The following is a 20,618-nucleotide window of genomic DNA, read 5'->3' on the forward strand; positions in this document are numbered from 1 at the left end:
GGAGCAGAGACTGTGAGGTTTGTGGGTCCCAGTGCTTGACTGGGTGGCAATTGATCGAAAAGGGGGCATGGGGACAGTGTGTCCTGTCGGTAAAGGAGATGACCAATAAGGACGGTGCCGGAGTTTCATCCTGTGGGATAGGATGTTTAGTAGAACAGTGTGGACGATGGTGTCGAAGCTGCAGAGGTCTAGGTGTAAAAGCAGTGCTTTGTGGATCCTTTGTAATGTGGAAGTTGAGGATGTGAAGTGTCTAATGGTCTGTGCTGTGACCAGGTCGAAACACAGGTTAGAAGGGGTTGAGTAGGTGGTGTGATGTGGTGGTTGATTTGATTTTTATATTTGTAGTGTGCGTATTCCCGGAGGGAGCCTGGCGGGTTATTGCATCTGGGTGCAGATGGATATTGGATAAGATAGACATAGATTATCCCACTCTAGAGGAGCCCAGAAATTACCTGAACAATAAGTTTTATATTGTTTCCTAAAGAGGGCTAGGGAATTTGTCGTAACTGTTGCGGGAGAGACTTCCGAAGACAGGTCCACAGAAGAGACATGTCTGTCTCCCCAGTTAGTTCTAGAAGGGAATGCTAAGTAAGTTGGGGCAAGGCCATGGATGCTCGGTAAGTTGGGGCGAGGCCATGGGTACACTATAAGACCAGACCTAAAATCTTGAACTGGATCTGCTGCTGTACTGGCAGCCAGTGAAGACCTCTCTGGAACTCTAGGTGTTGATATTCCGGTATGCCCGATAAAGGGGCATTGCAGTAGTCCAGTTTGGTAACTGTAAGGGTACCTACCACAATGGGACGATCGTTCTCAGTAAGTGGGAGTAAAGGTTTAAGAAGCTTCAGTTGAAAGTAAGACTTGATAGTTTGATTAACTTGTAAATTACAGCCCAAATGCAGCCCAGATTATTTTTACTGACTGGTTGCCTGTCAACCTGGTTTGGAATTGCATCCAAATACACAGGTAACACAGTGGGCAATTTATTTTTGGGACCAAAAACAATATGGATAATTGATTTTGTTTTTCTTTCTTCCAACACTTGACAACTCCTTCCTCTGCCTCCAATGGTGGTTTTAAACTAACATAGATCTGCGTATCATTCTCGTATGAATGATATCGCAAATCAAATTGGGCTAAGATATTGAGCAGTGGGCAGCTATACACATTAAATAATAGGGGAGACCAAGATGAGCCCTGTGGCACTCCAAGTTACCAGCAATGCTTCAGAAAGAGAGCGGCCTGCCTTTACCTGTTGAGATCGATCGGTCAAAAATTAATTGAACCATTTGATGGCTCTTCAGATACATGTGCCAGTGATGACTGTATGGACTTTCTAAAGTCAACTGTATCGAAGGCTGCCGACAAGTCGAGCATGACAAGAACGCTGATGTCACCCTTGTTGGGAGTTTCGAGAAGGTCATCCCAGAGCAAATAGGGCTGTCCATGAACTGGCCTAAGTCCTGACTGACGGGAGTGCAAGATGTTTGCTGCCAGAACACCTTGCAGCTGTGTAGTCACAATTTTTTAGGATTTTGGCTGACCATAGTAGACCTGCGATAGGACGATAATTGGCTAGTATTTTATGGTCTAGTGTGGGCTTTTTTTAACTGAGTCGTAAGATGTTTATATTCGGCTGGCACAATGCCTTGGATTAACAAGGCATTCACCAGGGCCTGTATGGGCTTGCTGAGGGCATACGCATGTTTGGCTAGATAGGCCGGAAGGGAGTCATAGCTGTGATTGGTGGTTTTAAGGTTGGCAATCCATTTCTCAGTGCTTTCTTCTTTCACCAGTGAGAAAGTAAACTCTGGTGCAAACACTGTGGTCTACTGCATGATCATTGGCGGCCTCAATATGGGTGATCAGTCTGTGCGTTGATGTCAATTCTAATCTGGTCAATTTGAAGTATGCATAGAAATCATTGACCATCTTTTGAGATGTCGGAATACTAGCGCTTAAGCGGATGGGATTAGACCAGTTTCTAATGGCCGTAAACCAGGCTTTTAGTCTGTTACCTGCAAGATTAATCTGTTTTTGGAGGCGCAGCGATTTAGCCAGTAAAACTCATCCTTCTGTCTTTAATGTAGACTTAACCTTGATGTGGTCAGCATCAGCTCTGGTCCTGAGCCACTTTTCTCGGTTTTCCGATTATAGGCCCTTGAGTTTTTTTTCTTTCAGTTCTTCACTATACAATTGATTGTTTTGCCCTGTTTGCTCTTTTTTTTTTTTTTAAAGGCGCAGTGATCTTGCAGTTAGCTTGTAACTGTTGCATCAGGTTCGTATATAGGTCTGCACAAATAGTATCCGATTGTGCTGCTGGTAAATTGCACTGAAGCTCATTGTCCATAATGCAATAAAGATCTTTTTTTCCCGGCAATGGATTTCTTTCTTTTTTCCTTTGTTTTTTCTTTTATTTATATGGCTTGGCAACACAAGAACAGGCGAGAGGCATAAAAGGCAATATCAATCAGAGCAGTACAGGTAATATAGACACATATGGTAAACTCAAAACCAATGTGTACACATAGGGGGTACATCTAACACCCCTTGCGTTCTTATCCTGCTTGATCTCTCTTCTGCCCTTGACACTGTCAATCATGCCATCCTGCTCAACTGTCTCTGTGACAACCTGGGTACCACTGGTCTGGCGTGGCTGACTTCTTTCCTCTCCGACAGACCCTCTCGGGTCCAACTTGGGTCCTTCCTCGCCGACATCTTTTTCTCTACCTATGGTGTCACCCAGGGGTCTAACCTCTCTCCCTGGCTGTTCAACCAATACCTGGCACTCCTTGCCCACTGCATCGCCACTCTGTCCCAACTTTCAGTGCAATGCGGATGACACCCAGCTCATTTTCAGGCTACCCTCGGCCTCCTCCTCCTCTCCTTCCCTCATCTCTGTCTGCCATCCAGGATTGGTTTGCCGCCAATGACCTCTGCCTTAATGCCAGTAAAACTGAGATTCTACTCATCGGCACACCCACTCCCTCCTTCCCTGCAGCTCTCTGGCCGGCCTCTCTTGGCCCTCTTCCCACTCCCACCTGCAAGGCAAAAAACCTTGGGGTCACATTCAACTCTGCACTCTCCTTCTCCCCTCGCATCTGACGTCTCTAAGAGGTCACACTACCAGCTGCCCCTCCTTAGGGGTATTCTTCCTTTCCTATCCTTCCCCCAGAAGCTCACTGTCTCCAGAGCCCTGGTCCTCTCCAAGCTGGACTACTGTAACAGCCTCTATCTGAATCTTCCTGCCTCCACTCTCCGCCCTCTGCAACTTATCCAGAGCAGGACTGCAAGACTTGTCCTCAAGCCCAGGATAGTATCTCTCCAGGACTGAAATCTCTGCACTGGCTCCCAGTGGCTGCGAGGATTAAATTCAAAACACTCTACATTGTACACAAGGCCTTCTGGGGCCGAAATACCTTCAACTCTCTCTTCCTAAATACCTTCCTTCTCGAGCTCTTTGCTCATCTGCCTCCAACTCCCTCGGGTTCAGTCGCTTCTCCAAGCAACGGGTTGGTGGCAGATTACTCTCTTCGGCAGGGGCCTCTCTGGCACAGCCTTCCTGCCTCCCTGAAACTTGAGAACAACCTCCGGTTCCAGAAACGCCTCAAAACCTTCCTCTTTGCTTCTGCTTTTCTCTCCTCCCCTCCCTTGCTGAACTCCTGCACTGGTTACCTGGCCACCCTTCTGATCTCTGGCCTAGGCCCGGTCAACTGCCTAACTGCACTGCCTCCCTGGCAACCTCTGCACTTGGGGACTGTTTTCTGTGTCCCTTCAGTCCCCTTTCCAGCCCTTTGTCCGCACTTCCTTGCACTTGCCTGTTTTTTATGTATTGTATTTCTTGTTTATTTCACTTCCCATGTACTGCACTTCCCCCCCTCCTTCCCCCCCCTTGCACTCTTCCTTTCCCCCCTTCCCATGCACTTGCGCAATCTGAATGACACCTGGCCTAGTAAGATCGTTGTCTGTCCTCCCTTTGTTCCCCCCCCTTGCCTCATCGCGCCTTGAAACACTTGTGTTTAGGCGCGTTATAAATGCCATATCATATCAGAGGTGGGTATGGAACAGGGGAACAGTTCAGGAGGCAGAGGGAGAGTGGTGGGGGGAAAGGGCCAGAGTTACTGTGTCCGAGGCAGTGTCGGTGGGAGACATGTATGATCGGAACCTTGACCAGACATCTCTGGGTCTTGTGCAAACCGGATGTTGTACGGCCCAGGATTCTTCGGTGTCTGAGGCCCAAGTGACCGCTCTGAGCCACTGTGCGTGAGTAGGTACAGTAGGCCGGAGCCAACAGAGCAATATAGAGCGAACTGCAAGTAGCATGCATAGGCCCGCTAGTTTTTTAGAGTCACGGCTAAGTTCGGGAAAGTCATGGAAGAGGCATCTCATTGGAGACAGTGATGGGGTGTTCGAGAATATCTGACATAGTGGAGCATACTGCCTCTCCAGAATTGGGAGAGGCGAGGGCAGGACCCGATCATGTGGATGTAGCCAGCGCTATCAAAGCCGCACCTAGGGCAGCCGGGGGAGAGGTCACTCGAGATATGGCGCAGTCTGTTCGGGGTGTAGTGATGCCTATGAAGCACCTTGAGTTGGATCAGTTTAAAGCTGGAGTTAAGATACCCCATGGGTGCGAGCACACATCCGTGTCCACCGTTTGGTCATCTCCAGACCGAAATCGTCCTCCCAAGCCTGTCTTAACCTGGTGAGTGCCGGGGCAGTTCTGGACTGTACCAGGGTGTAGAGCCTAGATATTTTACCCCTCATGAGGTCAGTTCCGTAATTACGGGTTCATCTGGCGGTATTGCCGGGTAACTAGGGTATTTATGTTTAAGGGTTTTCCGGAGGGACGAGTATTGGAGCCAGGCGGATGGTCTCCGCCTCAGGGACAAGGGGAGATCCGGCCACACTATGAAGTTGCCCTGTTCAAAGACATCACGAAGAAGTTCAAAACCGTCCTCAGCCCAACGGCGGACAATGAGGAGAGGTATGTGAGGGACCTCCGGGAGGAAGTTCCAAAGTGGTAGGTTACCATGGAAGGGATGGGCGACTCCTAGTAATTTCCAGGTTTTTGATGAGGCCAAAGACGTGCAGGTAACCGGATCGAGGGATCCCAATGTAATCGGTATCGGTGTAACTATCAGTGAACGAATATCACGGTCGCTGATAGACAGCTTTTCGAGTCTAACATGGTGTGGGGGGGGGGGGTCCGACACGTTGAACCAATACGATGTGTATTGAAGTTGTGCCACTAGCCAATATTTAAGGAAATCGGGAGCGCCAAAGCCGCCAACATCCATAGGGGTGGCCAAGGTTTTGAGCTTTAGCCGGACCGCACCTGAGTGCCAAAGAAAGGTGTTAAGGGTGCGAGTCAGCTCCTGGAAGAACCCACCACCTGGCCATTGAGGGATGTTGGCGAACTGGTATAAAAGCTGGGGTAATACCATCTTCAATATCCCTATCCTGCCCGCAAGTGAGAATGGGAGTTTACTCTAGCCCAGTGTTTTCATTGTAAGGCTTGGGGTATTTTTGGTAGTTCTCCTCAAAGACCCGTTCGAAGTGGCGAGACACTACTATGCCCAGGTAAGTGAAGTTTGACTGGGCCCATGCAAATCCTAGGGTGTCAAGGGGGGGCGTGTGCAGGCAGTGAGCGGGAATAAGGTGGATTTAGAGCAAGTCACTTTGAGGCCGGAGATATGTCCAAAAAGGACAATATCGTCCAGTATCGGGGGCCAAATTGGTGTCGGGGGGGGGGACGGATGAAGAGAAGGGCATCGTCCGCATATAGGGACACGATATCCGATTGTCCAGCAGTTCGCAGGCCCCTGTGTGCATGGGATTGACGCAGCATGTCGGCAAATGGTTCCATTGCTATGGCAAAGACTAGGGGGGGGGGAAAGGGGCAGCCCTGCCTCGTCCCTCTAGCTATCTGGAATGGGGGGAGCATCGATCTTCAGTGCGAACCCTAGCCACTGGGTTAGAGTACAGCAGCCTGATCCAGGAAAGAAAACAGGGGCCAAATTTGCATTTTTTGAGGACCCGCCAGAGGTACCTCCACGAGACTGAGTCAAAAGCCTTTTGCATATAAAGTGTCGCGGCCACTGCTTGGACATTTGGGTTAATCCTGTTAATAATGCTGAAGAGGCGCTTCAGGTTCAGGGAGGTGGAGCTTCCCGGGATAAATCCTGCTTGGTCTGGATGAATGTGTGGCATGTAGGGGACCAGGCGTAAAGCTAATAGTTGGCATAGATTTTGAGATCTCTATTGATGAGCGAGAGTGGACGGCAGGAGCCACATTGTGTAGGGGGTTTACCGGGTTTCAACAAGACGGTTATTGTGGCTTCACGAAGTGAGAGGGGGGGGAAACTGGCCTTCCTCCACTGATTCTTCCCAAAGGGCCACCAGGCGAGGAAGGAGGAGAGATTTGAATTGTTTATAGAATTCAACGGGAATACCGACTGAACCAGGGGATTTGCCTGATGAGTGAATCTATGGCATCCGAGAATCCTTGATGGAGAATGGATTCTCGAGGGAACCGATGGTCTCGGGGGAGAGGACCGAGATGGGGAGGCCATCCAGGTAGGAGTCAATCTCCGATGTCGAGGCGCCGTCCGCATTAGTGTACAGCGATTCGTAGAAGGAGAGAAATTCAGAATTGATGTCTATGTGGTGACGTGGCCAGGGAACCCTCGGGTCTGTCCACTCCAGGGATGGGAGGGGTGCCGAACTCTCGGCGGAGGAGCCTGGCCAGTAAGCGGCTTGGGCGTTCGCTGTCGTCGTATTTTCTCGCAAGGCCTGGGCTGTCCAGGAACCTCAGTTTGCGATCCGCCAAGGAGCGAAATGTGGCAAGTTCCGCACCAATTGATGCCAAGAGTTCCGGGGTTTGGTGTAGTGAGCATTGGGGCGAGCGTGGCCTCGCACACAGCGATATCTCTGCGAATTGTTTTAAGGATGCCATTTTCCTTGGACAGGGCAATACCTCTAATATATGCCTTAAAAGATTCCCAGAGGGTGGCTTGCGAGGATGCCGTATCGGTGTTGATATCAAAGAACTCCTCAATAGCAGCCTCTAACTCAGAACTGAAGACAGGGTCAAGGAGGGAGTGGGGTTTCATTCTCCAGTGTCTGACCCGATCACGATATGGGCCCCAACAGAGGGTGATGGTGACCGGTGAATGACCAGAGAGGGTTCTGGGGAGGATCATTAGGCGGGACACATTTCTTATAAGTATGTGGTACACTAGCCACCTATCAATTCGGGAGTATGAGTCGTGTACCGAGGAGTAGAAGGAATAGGAGCGGGAGTCTGGGTAAAAGTCTCCATGCATCTACCAAAGCAACACGGGGGAGAGAAGACAGTGCATTGTAGGCTGCTTTCGAAAGTTGGCGCGGTCTGGAGCCGGATCTGTCTAGGTGTACTTCAAATAGTCCCCTCCCCAGAGTGTTGGTATTAGCGGAAAGCTGTCCAGGAGAGACGTGAGATGTAAGTAGATATCCGGATTATCGATGTTAAGGCCATAGACGTTCAACAGTACCACATCCTTGTTCTGTAGGATACCATGGAGTAGAACATATCTGCCGTGGGTGTCAATCTGTGTAGATATGGGTTGAACTTGAGGCGCCTGTGAATTAGTCATGACCCTGAGGCTTTGGGTGGAGTAGTTGAAGTATCTTTGGGGCCCCATGTTTTGGCTAACTTTTTGCAGTGTTCAGTGCAGGCATGTGTTTCTTATAGGAACAGGATTTCGACCCCATGACGTTCGGCCTGGAGCTGTAATTGTCTAATTTTCTTAGTTTCCCAGTGTAACGCTCACCTGATTCCCACGGAGGCGCAGGTCTGGCTTCGAGTGCTGATGCTTCTTCAATGGTGAAGCGCAGGACTCTGAAGATGGACAGGAAGGGCCCTCAACTCTGGCTTCTCCGGCTCGCAGGAATATTCCCCTGTGCGTGAAAAGGGAGTATTACCTACTGACTGAGTTATGATCAAGCCTCCCACGCTCTTCCAACACTCCACGATACCCTTCCACGATTCCCCGTGAAGTCTCACCTTAGGGTCAGGAAGGATGAGCTCTCCATCCTGCTTCTGATGCAGGGGCGCGTTGAAACCCAGTTACTTCACTGGATTGAGGATTGATGGGAGTTCAGGTAAGCTTGACTATTCAGGTAAGGCTCTGTAAAAGTTCTGTTGCAAGTTCAAAAGTCCAAGCTTAATAATAATGTTCATTGTCTTTTTGCAGCAAGCGCTAATGTTTGTCCTTTTTTCCCCTTAGGGGCCGGGGTTCGGAATGCCGGAGATATGGCACCGACCCGAAGTGAAACGTGCAGTTCCAGTAAATGGCAGGTTACTTCTGGATCGGGAACTGACTTTGCATACGCTCATTCAATGTCTGTCTTTTTTCCCCATAGGGGCCGGGGTCCGGAAAATGCCTGGAAGCGGCAAGAACCGAAATGAAATGAGGTATGTCTTATTCCCTTCCTTCTCTCACCTCTTATTCTTGTCTTTTTCTCTAGGCTCTGGGAAGTGGCTGTGTATCCGGATGATCGCTGCTGAAGATGGAGGAACCCAGGAAAGGTAAGTGAAATGCAGCGCTGCAGCGATCGTAACGAAATGCTTTTAAAAATGTCTTCCCTTTCAGGATCGTCGGTGATGTCTCTGTGGTGCAGATTTAGCTGGTAAGGTCTCTTGTCTCCCTTTGCAGGTGACCCAGGATGCTGACAGGCGTGGCTGAAGTCCAGGAGCAGGAGCTGACACGGTGAGCGTCCAGCTGCGAGGAGCAGAACGCAAAGCGTGAGTTGCTGATCGGGTGTGGTTTAAATAGCTTTGGAAGAAATCCCAAGTGTGTATCCTTCCTCCGATCAGGTATGTATCCTTCCCCGACCACACCCGGGTGGAAAGTAGTCCCACAGGTAAAGTAGTTCCATTCAGGCCTCAAGAGGGCCTGGATGTGGCAGCATGGTCTGCATCAGGTAAGTGCACATGAAAACACTTGCACACATGTATAGCTTTATGTGCCTGGCGCCTAAGGCGCCAGGACAGAGGTCCAACATGAGCCTGGCGCCTAAGGCGCCAGGACTGCGTCCAAAGGGCCCCAGCTTGGGCCCGCTGGCACTCCCCTGGGGGAAATGATGCCTGCCTCTGGGGTCGCTGGGTCGGACCTGGCTCCTTGGAGGTAGGCATCATGACAGTACCCCCCCTCAAGGCCCCTCCCAAGGTTCTTCCCTCCGGGGGTTTGGGCTTGTTTGGAAATCTCCGGTGAAACCTTTGTACTAATCGAGGTGCGTGGACATGGTTACTAGGCTCCCACGATCTCTCTTGAGGTCCATATCCCTTCCAGTCAACAAGCTAGAGTTTCGACTTTACCACCTTGGAGTCTAAAATGTCTAACTTCTAATTCCCCTTCACCTTGAACTGGATCTGGAGGCTTGGACAATCGGGTTCCTGGTTGTACTGGCTTCAAAAGTGATGCATGAAAAACTGGATGAATATGCATGTTGGACGGTAGATCCAGTTTAAAGGCCACTGGGTTGATTATAGCTTTGATGGGATAAGGTCCTATGAATCTGGGATTGAAGGTTTGTGGGCCCTTGAGGGGTAAATGTTTAGTTGCTAGCCATACCTGGTCTCCTACTTGGTAAGGAGGAGTTTTACTTCGGTGCAAATCAGCGTTTTCTTTATACTTTTTCTTGGCTTGCTGTAAATGAGTTGCAGCTTCTTTGAAGGCTCGGGTTAATGTGGAATGCAGATGATTTACTGCGGGCATTTCCAGGGTCAGAGGTGGATCTAGGTCAGAGGTCCGAGGATGGTGACCATACAAAGTATGAAAGGGGGTTTGTCCGGTTCCAGAATGCACTGAATTGCTGTATGCATATTCTGCGATCCAAAGGATGTCTTTCCAATTTAACTCGGATTGGTGTAACATGCACCGAAGATATTGCTCGAGAGTCTGATTGGTTCTCTCGGTTTGTCCGTCGGTCTGGGGGTGGTGGCTGGTGGATAACCGCACATCTATTTGTGCTAGTTGGCAACACTTCTTCCAAAAATGTGAGATAAATTGACTTCCACGATCCGAGACTAATATGGAAGGGAAACCATGTATGCAAACTGTTCTCCAGGAATTCCTTGGCCAAGGTGGAAGCTGAAGGCAAACCCTTTAAAGGGATAAAGTGGGCCATTTTGGAGAATAGGTCCACAATTACAAGGATTGTGTTGTAACCAGCACAAGGAGGCAGATCTGTTTATAAAGTCCATTGACCGGGTGTGCCATGGCGCCGGTGGAATATCCAAGGGTTGAAGTAGGCCGGCTGGCCTTTTCTTTTGAGCCTTGTTTTGGGCGCAAATTCCACAAGACAGTACAAAAGACTTTGTCTTTTCTCCAAGAAGGCCACCAGAAGTGGCGTTTGATTTTTTTCCTCCGTTTTAGCGATACCAGGGTGTCCTTCCATTAAAGATTCATGATGATGGGCAAATAACAAGTTCTTGCAATTCTTTACTTGGCAGAAACAACCGCTCCTGGAAGTAGGGTAAGTCATCCTTAACGGTGTAATGAGGACCCTTTTGACTCCATTCCAATAAGGTTGAAGAGTCTAGAAGTTGTTTTACTTGCGTTTGGATGTCCTCAATAGTTTGCAATGAAGTTAAGCCTAAGATTCTTTGCTCAGGTATGATGGGCGCAGGTTCTAAGCTCGAATTAGGTCAATCCGGGATAAGGCGTCCGCTTTTCCATTCTTGCAGCCAGGGCGATGGGTAATTACAAAATCAAATTCCGCAAAGAATAGAGCCCATCGGAGTTGTCGTGAAGATTGAGCTTTGGCCGTTTTTAAATACTGTAAGTTTCTGTGGTCCGTAATTAAGGTGATGGTGTGTCTTGCCCCGAGAAGGTAGTGACGCCAAGCCTTGAAAGCAGATTTGATGGCCAGTAACTCTTTATCGGTGATTGCGTAGTTGATTTCAGGAGGAGTAACATTTTCTGGACCAAAAGGCCACTGGGTGTAGTTGGTTAGTTTTTGGGTCTCTTTGCGACAGGACAGCTCCCATGGCCGAACTGGATGCATCGGTTTCCACTATGTACGGGAGATCTGGGTGCGGGTGCTTCAATACAGGTGCAGAGGTGAATTTGGTTTTCAGGTCCTGGAAGGCTTGTTCGGTCTCAAGAGTCCATTCGAAGCGTTTGTTTTTCTTTAGGAGAGCAGTGATGGGTTGGACTGTTCGGGAAAATTCCGGGATGAATCTTCGATAGAAATTGGCAAAGCCGAGCATGCTCTGAACTCCCTCCACCGAGCTTGGAGATGGCCATTTGAGGATGGTGTCCACCTTTCGCGAGTCCATTCGGACTCCTTGAGGTGTCAGGATGAATCCGAGAAACTCAAATTCTGTGGTATAAAAAACGCATTTTTCGAGTTTTGCAAATCTGTGCTGGCGCAGTTTCTCAAGAACTGCCCTAACATGTTTTCTGTGCTCAGATTCTGAAGAAGAGTACACCAGGATGTCGTCAATGTAAACAATGACACAGACATCGATAAGTTCCCGAAGAACATCATTCATAAAGTACTGAAAGGCGGCAGGTGCATTGCACAAACCGAAGGGCATCACCTGATATTCGAAGAGCCCAAACTTGGTGCGGAATGCAGTCTTCCATTCGTCGCCTTCTTTTATGTGCACCAGGTGATAAGCTCCTCGGAGATCTAACTTGGTGTACACACAAGCGTCTTTCACCTGGTCGATAAGCTCAGGGATCAAGGGCAGAGGATAACGATTCTTAATCGTTATTTGATTTAGGGCGCGATAGTCTATACACGTTCTAAGGTCGCCTTCTTTTTTCGGCACGAAGAACAGAGCTGAAGAGACAGGAGACTTGGACGGGCGAATAAAACCATTGGCTAGGTACTGATCTAAATACTGACGCAAATGCAGGTTCTCAGGTTCCGTAAGAGCATAAATCCTACTACAAGGTAGTTGAGCATTGGGTACCAGATCGATTTGGCAATCATAAGACCGATGGGGAGGTAACGTGTTAGCCTGTTCTTTCTGAAAAACGTCTTGGAATTCTTGGTATTCTGACGGTAGCTGTAGAGGGGTGGAAGTTGCTGAGGCTAGAAACATAGCTGGATTTCTTGGATAACAAGTTGGTTCACAATCAGGAAAACTTATCTTTGCTCGCCAGTCAATTCTGGGATTATGTGTTTCTAACCAAGGAATTCCAAGAATTACTTGAAATTGTGGGGCCTTGATCACATCAAACACGATTGCTTCCCGATGTCCATCCTGACCCACCAGTGTCACTTCAACAGTGGAATGCGTTACAGGCCCTGAGGCTATTTCGGTTCCATCTACTGTAGTAATGACATCTTGGGTTACTTTCGGGCGGAGAGGGAGCTTAATCCTGGAAGCCAATTCACGGTCTATGTAATTTCCAATAGCTCCACTGTCGATGTATGCTTTTATAGCATGCAACTGCTGAGGCTGTTTTGGGTCCACGAGCACCATTGGCATGACAAAATGCGAGGTCAAAGAGTTAGTTTTCAAGCTCGGCAAGCGGACCCCTACGCTTGCCGGGCTATGTCGTTTCCCGAATCAGGTGTCACTAATTCGTTATCAGTAGCTCCAACCACCTTCTTAAGCGGTTTAACTGGACAATTTCGAAGAAAGTGACCGAAATCCTGCAATACAGACAAAGTTGCATTTGCCGCCTTCTCTCTCTGTCATGATCACTGCTTCCAAGGAGCTAGGACCAGCCCAACGTCCTTGGAAGCAGGCCCCTAACCTTCATCCTAGGCACCAGCCGGTCCCCACTGGGACCTTTTGGACCTTGTCCTGGCGCCGGTGGCACCAGGCTCATCAAAGTCACTGGTCCCGGCACTGGAAGCGCCGGGCTCATAATTTGTATGAAGATGCTTGGGTGGACTTGCCTGCAGCAGACCATGCTGCTTACTTACCAGCCACATAGGAATCCTCTGTGAGCCGGGACTACTTTCTTACTTGGGTGGGGCAAGCTCCACTCCCTGGATACAACACTGGAACTCTTCTGGAACAGGAACTCTTTTCTTACCTAGGCGAGGCCGTGGAGGAAGACGCCTCATCACTCAAAGGCTATTTAAACCACACCCGATTGATGAAACGTGCTTCGCGTTATTCTGCATCTGCAGCAGAACGCTCACCGTGTCTGTTCCAGTTTTCTTTTTTCCGATCCTGAACCTGCAAGAACAAACGCTTACCATTCCTGTATCCAGCCTTCAGTAGCACCTGCAAAGACAAGAAACAGGTTAGCACGGCAACCTTCACGCGCAGGGCTTTCCTCACCTGATCCATCGGCAGCTACCATCTCTTCACGCTGCTCCTCCACCTGTGAAGACAAAAGCATAGTTATTCCTGTGTGGAATTACTTACCGGCACTCCGCGAATTCCGGTTTTCTTCAACGCTGCAATCCTGCACCTGAAAGACAAAAGAAGAGACATTAGACAGGTATTTTACTTACGCGCCATCGCGCCCGCCACAATAGGGCGCCTGCAAATACTAAGGCGTTTCCAGCGTCTCTTCAACACCCGAACTCACAACTGCAAGGGAAAAGAGACAGAGAGCTTTTGAAAAGCAGGCAACCGGCATTTACTTACGCATTTCCAAGCGCTTCATTCCAAGACTCTGGCTCGAACTTCGGCTTTCTTCACACCATCTTCTACCTCAAGAGCCCTGCAAGACAAATGGAAAAAGCATTATACAGAGCCCTGTTCCACATCAACGTGCCCACGCACCTAAAGACTGTAAGGACTTAAAAGGTGTCCGGAAACTCACCGTTCGTGCAGTTAACGACGGTAGCAATCCACTGATGTCAAGAGGCCTACGTTTCACCAAGTGAAGGAACTGGCAACGGCACCCTGCACCAGACGCAGATGGAGAGTCCAGCATTCACCTATCGAAGGTGAGCACGTTGACCTTGGGGCTCCACGGAAAAGCGAGGAAGGGAAAGGGAGAGAGATACCCGACAACCCCAGATCATTAACCCCATATTCTTTCACCTGCAGATATCTCACCCTTCGAATTAGACACAGTGCGAAGAGGCTCAGCCCCGGAAGCCAATCGAGTCCTGCACTTCACTTTTCGAGTCACAGACACCATCCTGCCAAGACCGGCGCCTCCGTGGGAATCAGGTGAGCGTTACACTCGTTCTTTCTGCGTTAATGGTCCTTTAACACCACCGATTTGCATAGGTTCAGATACGTCGGTACTCTTGGAGTTAGCGTGGGTTTTGATCGGTGCTCGGTTTTCATACTTGAACCGATCTGCTTTTCTATTTTGAAGTCTGTGATCAAGTTGAACCACCAAGTCAATGTAGTCTACGCAGACCTGGGGTGGGTTTACTATCTGAGCTAGAACATCCTTAAGCTCTCCGCGCAGGCCTCGATGAAACAATGTGATCCTTTTGCTTTCTGGCCATCCAGTTTCCACAACCAGTCTGTTAAAGGTGGCTATGTAGGACAGAAGATCCTGATTACCTTGTCGTAAGGATAGCAGTTCGTTATCAAGGGCCTGTCCTTGAGAGTGTCGAGCGAACAATCTTTCCATGCTGGCCTGGAAGCCCTGAAAATTCTGGAGAATGGGATCATCCTGATTTACCAATGGAATAGACCAATCAGCAGCACTACCACTGAGGTAAGATAGTATAAAGGCTACCTTAGTCTGGTCGTTAGGGAAGGCTCCGGGTCTGCATAGAAAGTGTAAACGACATTGGTTCATAAAGACGGCATATTTCTTGGCATCCCCCGCAAAACGTTCAGGCGGGGCCAAAGGCATGTGTCCAGGTAGATTAATTTGTACCGGGTTACTCAAACCCATTGATGTGGAAATGTCTCCGGAATTAGGTAAAGGAGTGTACCCTTACTGGGCCTGTAATAACCTTTTGGCTAGGTCATCTGTTCTTTCCTTGGATAAGATCAGTTCTCTTTTGAGAGCGTTAGTCTCCTGGCGGGCTGAGTGCACCTCTGCCCGTAATTCCCCCAAAAGCTGGGCCAGCTGGTCAGTCTCGGAAGTCTCCATAGCGCCCGGGTGGGAAATTGTGGGTAGGCTTCGCGTTCTGTAACGCTCACCTGATTCCCACGGAGGCGCAGGTCTGACTTCGAGTGCTGATGCTTCTTCAATGGTGAAGCGCAGGACTCTGAAGATGGACAGGAAGGGCCCTCAACTCTGGCTTCTCCGGCTCGCAGGAATATTCCCCTGTGCGTGAAAAGGGAGTATTACCTACTGACTGAGTTATGATCAAGCCTCCCACTCTCTTCCAACCCTCCACGATACCCTTTCACGATTCCCCGTGAAGTCTCACCTTAGGGTCAGGAAGGATGAGCTCTCCATCCTGCTTCTGATGCAGGGGCGCGTTGAAACCCAGTTACTTCACTGGATTGAGGATTGATGGGAGTTCAGGTAAGCTTGACTATTCAGGTAAGGCTCTGTAAAAGTTCTGTTGCAAGTTCAAAAGTCCAAGCTTAATAATAATGTTCATTGTCTTTTTGCAGCAAGCGCTAATGCTTATGTCTTTTTTCCCCTTAGGGGCCGGGGTTCGGAATGCCGGAGATATGGCACCGACCCGAAGTGAAACGTGCAGTTCCAGTAAATGGCAGGTTAGTTCTGGATGAGCGCTCGGGAACTGACTTTGCATACGCTCATTCAATGTCTGTCTTTTTTCCCCATAGGGGCCGGGGTCCGGAAAATGCCTGGAAGCGACAAGACCCGAAATGAAATGAGGTAAGTCTTATTCCCTTCCTTCTCTCACCTCTTATTCTTGTCTTTTTCTCTAGGTTCTGGGAAGTGGCTGTGTATCCGGATGATCTCTGCTGAAGATGGAGGAACCCAGGAAAGGTAAGTGAAATGCAGCGTTGCAGCAATCGTAACGAAATGCTTTTAAAAATGTCTTCCCTTTCAGGATCGTCAGTGATGTCTCTGTGGTGCAGATTTAGCTGGTAAGGTCTCTTGTCTCCCTTTGCAGGTGACCCAGGATGCTGACAGGCGTGGCTGAATTCCAGAAGCAGGAGCTGACACGGTGAGCGTCCAGCTGCGAGGAGCAGAACAACGCGAAGCGTGAGTTGCTGATCGGGTGTGGTTTAAATAGCTTTGGAAGAAGTCCCAAGTGTGTATCCTTCCTCCGATCAGGTATGTATCCTCCCCCGACCACACCCGGGTGGAAAGTAGTCCCACAGGTAAAGTAGTTCCATTCAGGCCTCAAGAGGGCCTGGATGTGGCAGCATGGTCTGCATCAGGTAAGTGCACATGAAAACACTTGCACACATGTATAGCTTTATGTGCCTGGCGCCTAAGGCGCCAGGACAGAGGTCCAACATGAGCCTGGCGCCTAAGGCGCCAGGACTGCGTCCAAAGGGCCCCAGCTTGGGCCCGCTGGCACTCCCCTGGGGGAAATGATGCCTGCCTCTGGGGTCGCTGGGTCGGACCTGGCTCCTTGGAGGTAGGCATCATGACACCCAGTCCCCGCACATTCCAACTCATGAATGTCAAGTTATCCTCCGACATAAATATGATGACATTTGCTGGAACTTACAGGATAACTGATCGGTGACCCCCAAAGTCGATGTACTGTTTGCACAGACCAGTGACAGTATCGAGCATACCTTGTCCATCGCTTCACCCTCCTTGCGCAAACCAAGCCTTTTTTTAACATACAAATACAACCCAACATAACCCCCCCTCTCCACCCCCCCGCATCCCTCTCCCAAACAGAGGAATGACAACCCCAAACAACCAAATCCAAACCATGGCATCAACGCCGAGGGGGCCTGTGAACCAGCCTGGCGGTGATCCGGACCGTAAGGCACTTGAAGGATAATCGTGGTGCCTAGTAATGACATCGTGCATAACCCAGACCGGATCCTACGTAGCTGGCCAAGGCACGGTCCATAAAAGAAACAATAATAATCTTGAGGTTGAAAGGGATACCCTCCCTAATAACCAGATAAGACAGGCATCTGGATTCAACAACAAATGGAAAAGGAACTTTGTAGTAGTGAATGGGCGCAGTTGCGGAGTGCCAGACCTGCAAGGCGTCCAGTGATGAGTCTGCATCTCTAGTTCCAGAGGGTGCTCCGGTTTGTAAACAGACAGCCGAGGAACCTTGCAGTACTGGACGGGTGCGTTAAAGAAGGGGGATCAGCCGGGAAAGTGTTCATCAATAAACCTAGAGGCCTCCTCGGGGATTGTGAAGAAGTACACTTGGTTAGAGTGTTCGATCCTTAATTTGGCGGGATATAACAGAGTATTTGACCTCCAGGTCACGTAGTCTCCTTCACCGCTAGGAATGTTTTACGCTCCCGTTGAACCCGGATACAGGAGTTCACCCTTGGCCCTCGCCACCCTGAGGAGGGCATCTCTATCACGAAAGTTTAGGACTCTGGCTATGATAGGTCGGGGAGGCGCGACAGGCCTGGGTTTTGCAGTAAGGGCCCAATGGGCGCTCTCAATCTCAAATTGTGGGGAGAGCTTTGAAGAATCAAGCAGTGTTAGTAGAGTGCGCTCAACGTAATCCTCCATAGGTTCCTTTGTTATCCTCGGGTATTCCAATAATGCGGAGGTTGTTGCACCTCGAGCGCGATTCCAGGACCTCCTTTTTCTCAACCTCAGTGACTCGGGAAGAGAGCGCGGAGACCTCTGCCCCGAGGGAGCCCAGGCAATCCTCGGTGGCACTCACTCGTGTCTCGATCTCAGCGACACAACAGTCAGTCCTCTCGATATGGGCTTTAATGGAAGATATAGTGCCATTCATGTCGTCTAGTTTACTGTGTAGCGTGGTGAATCCCTCCCGAATGAATTCCATCTTTTTCTGGGAGTCCGAGGGAACCAGGGTCGATTTGGACGGCTCCTGTTAGGGCTCCTCCGTCACCGCTCCCGATGAGGCCTTCGTAAACATGTTAATCGAACTTTTTCTTTCCCGTCCCCTTGGTCATGGCGCCGGTTGGATAGGAGGCCCGAGGGCCAAGTGGGGAGGGGACAGATGTACCAAGGCAGAGCAAGGAGGATGAGGTCTCCAGGGGAGGCCAGGTAGGTTGGGGGGGCCCGGACACCCGCCGAGCCGTAGCCCAGCGCGGAGTAGTGATTGGATGTGGAGCTTGTTGAAGTGCAGTTGAGGGCCCGCCGGCAGGGCCAGAGGAGACCCCCACCCCCGGACAGTGACGATGGGCGCACGTTGAGTGGACCGTGGGTGAGGTCACTGGAATTGACTATCCTGATGCCACGGAGTAAGGGCCAAATGCGGTAGCAGCGTCCAAGAAAGCTGTATCTGTGGGCTCTGGTGGAAGGATAGGGGGGGTACACCTCACTCCACAGGGAATAGGTAGATAGAATGCCTCAGCACGTTGAAAGTTGGGGAGCAAGAGGGAGGCAGGATTCCCGGGACAGGCAGCAGGTAGGTGGTTGGGTTGGGGGTCCCCGGTTCACAGAATATCTTAATGGAGCGGAGGATCCGTTTGCCACGTAGCCCGAGTGGTGGGCCCGGCACAGTGAGTGTCAGAAGAGGTCCGCAGGGGCCCTGGGTCTCCAACAGGTGTATGCGAGTGGAGGATGTGGTCAACGTAGGTCTGCAGAAGGGTTCCCCCCCTCCCCCCCAAGGGGCGTTTCAAGGAGGCCAGTGGGGCCCAAGCCGGGAAGAAGCCTCAGTACAATCGTCAGAGCGGACCCGGTGTGTTGGTATTGTGGGATAACGTGAAGTGCGCAGACTGCTGTCTGGGGGGGACCACCCCGGCACAGCCGTGGCCACCAGAAAGCGTTGGGGGACGAGGCTCCGGGAATGTGGTGCAAGGTGCAGAGCCCCGATGAGGCCCCCTTGAATAGTAGCAGGAGGGGGCGTAGGCACCGGTAGCTGTCTCAAAGGCAGTGCAGGGTGAGGCAAATGGTACCCGGGTCAAGTCAGTAGTAGAGGCAGGGGGCTCCAGAACTCACCGTGGGCCTCAAGGCGGAGGCAGCAGCTCCCGCAACGCTCCGGGGTAAGGAACACCCGCGACTGAGTCTCACGGGCCCCGGGGGTCAGCACGCTGCCCAGGAGGGGCGGCGGAGCGGGCCGCTCTGTGATGTGAAGGACCTCTGGGTCCAGGCAGGCCTCTAGGAAATGCAGGCGCCAAGCATCAGCACTCCGCCCCCGAGAGGCAACGCAACAGAGCAGGCGCAGAGTGGGCGTTCAATTATGTGGGGGCCTCCGGGTCCAAGCAAATGTATGGGTTCCCCCGGCCCCAGGCTCATTCCCGTGGAAGCAGCGGGATCGGGGCGCCCAGCAATGGAGCAGACCGAGTCCAGGCAGGCAGCAGGGCACCCTGGGGGTGCTATGTCGGAGCCGCCCAGGAAGGGTGGAGGAGCGGGGTGCCCCGCGGTGTAAGGGACCTCTGGTTCCACGCAGGAGGCAGGCTCCCCCGCGGGCCAGGGATGGATGGAAGAAGGCAGCGCCGTGTGATTCCTGCACCCCTCCCCCACGACAGGCCTCCGATCCTTGGCCTCAGAGTAGAGTCGTGCTGGAGCCAGAGGGGCAGGACAGAGCAGCGTCAGCACCCGGTCCTGTTTCAATGCAGTGTATCTCCATTGCAGAGTGGACCCAAGACACAGGGTTCAGGCAGCGGGCGCCCGGGACCAACAGCAGCCCATTGAGGTAGGTGGTAGAGGATGAAGCGACGTACCACAGGAGAATTACAAGCAAAAGATGCCTCGTAGAACGGAGCTCCGAGTTAGGCGGCCATCTTAAAGGAGCGCAACAGCGCCCCCCCGGCAATGTATTTCTAAACTTGTTTCTTCTTCTGCCTGTAATGAAGATGGTTGCCAAGGTGAAGCACATCACTTGGTTAGTGACGAAGCGTACCAGGATTCTGGTGAGGTATGGCAGGATAGGAAGGGTGATCATTTTTGGGGGAGTATAGGGGTGAGTGGTTTTTGAGGAGAGATTTGTCCAGTTTTGTGTTCAGCAGGGATAATACCATGTGAGTGGCAGGCGTTAATGAGTCAGTGCTGAGCCAAAGTGGTGGTGTAATTGGATGCGGCTTCAGATGGCATGCATCATCCCGGAAGTGTGCAGGTTTGTTTTGATGGTAAGGATGAATCTGATGGGGTAGAAGGTGTTAATGGAATGTTTGGGAGTGGGTTGTGGGAGTCAGTAGAGTGGAAGGGAGGACTTGCTGGGTTTGTATTAAAAGGTCAGGAAGTTGCCCACTGGAGTTTATGGGGTATGGGGAAGGTGTGGCTAGTGGTGAAGCAGTTTTTTTTGCTATACCCTTTCTAAGTTTCTGGCTTCCTGCTTGATGGATGAGGCAGCTGTTGAACCATGGCTTTTCGTGGTGGCCGGAGGATTTTCATATATAGTCCGTTTCCTTTTCTTTCTCACTTTATTCATCACCACCCTTTGGTTCTTTCAATCTGTTCATATACTTTCTCATTTCTTTCACCCCCCCGTTTCTTTTGTTTTTCTATACCTTTTCCTTGTTTTTCTATCCCTTTGCTTGTTACTGCATTCATTTCTTCCCCTCTGCTGATTTAAAGTGTTCCCTTCTTTGAAAGTATTTTTTTTTAATTCTTCATACCTCTTGCCTTTTTATCTTCCTTTCACTATACAGCTGAAATGGTTAAGATGTCCTGCAGGCACTGCCCCAC

At 50.5% G+C, this 20,618-nt stretch overlaps 1 protein-coding gene across 1 annotated transcript in view; it reads left to right on the plus strand.

The window, feature by feature from the left end:
* CCNP (cyclin P) overlaps positions 1 to 20,618 on the plus strand; it is a 209,710-nt gene that overhangs the window by 28,649 nt on the left and 160,443 nt on the right. The gene's annotated exons all lie outside the window — the stretch shown is intronic.

The sequence above is a fragment of the Ambystoma mexicanum genome, chromosome 2p, assembly GCF_040938575.1.
Source record: "Ambystoma mexicanum isolate Mex_15411 chromosome 2p, UKY_AmexF1_1, whole genome shotgun sequence".
NCBI classification, from domain to species: Eukaryota; Metazoa; Chordata; class Amphibia; order Caudata; family Ambystomatidae; genus Ambystoma; species Ambystoma mexicanum.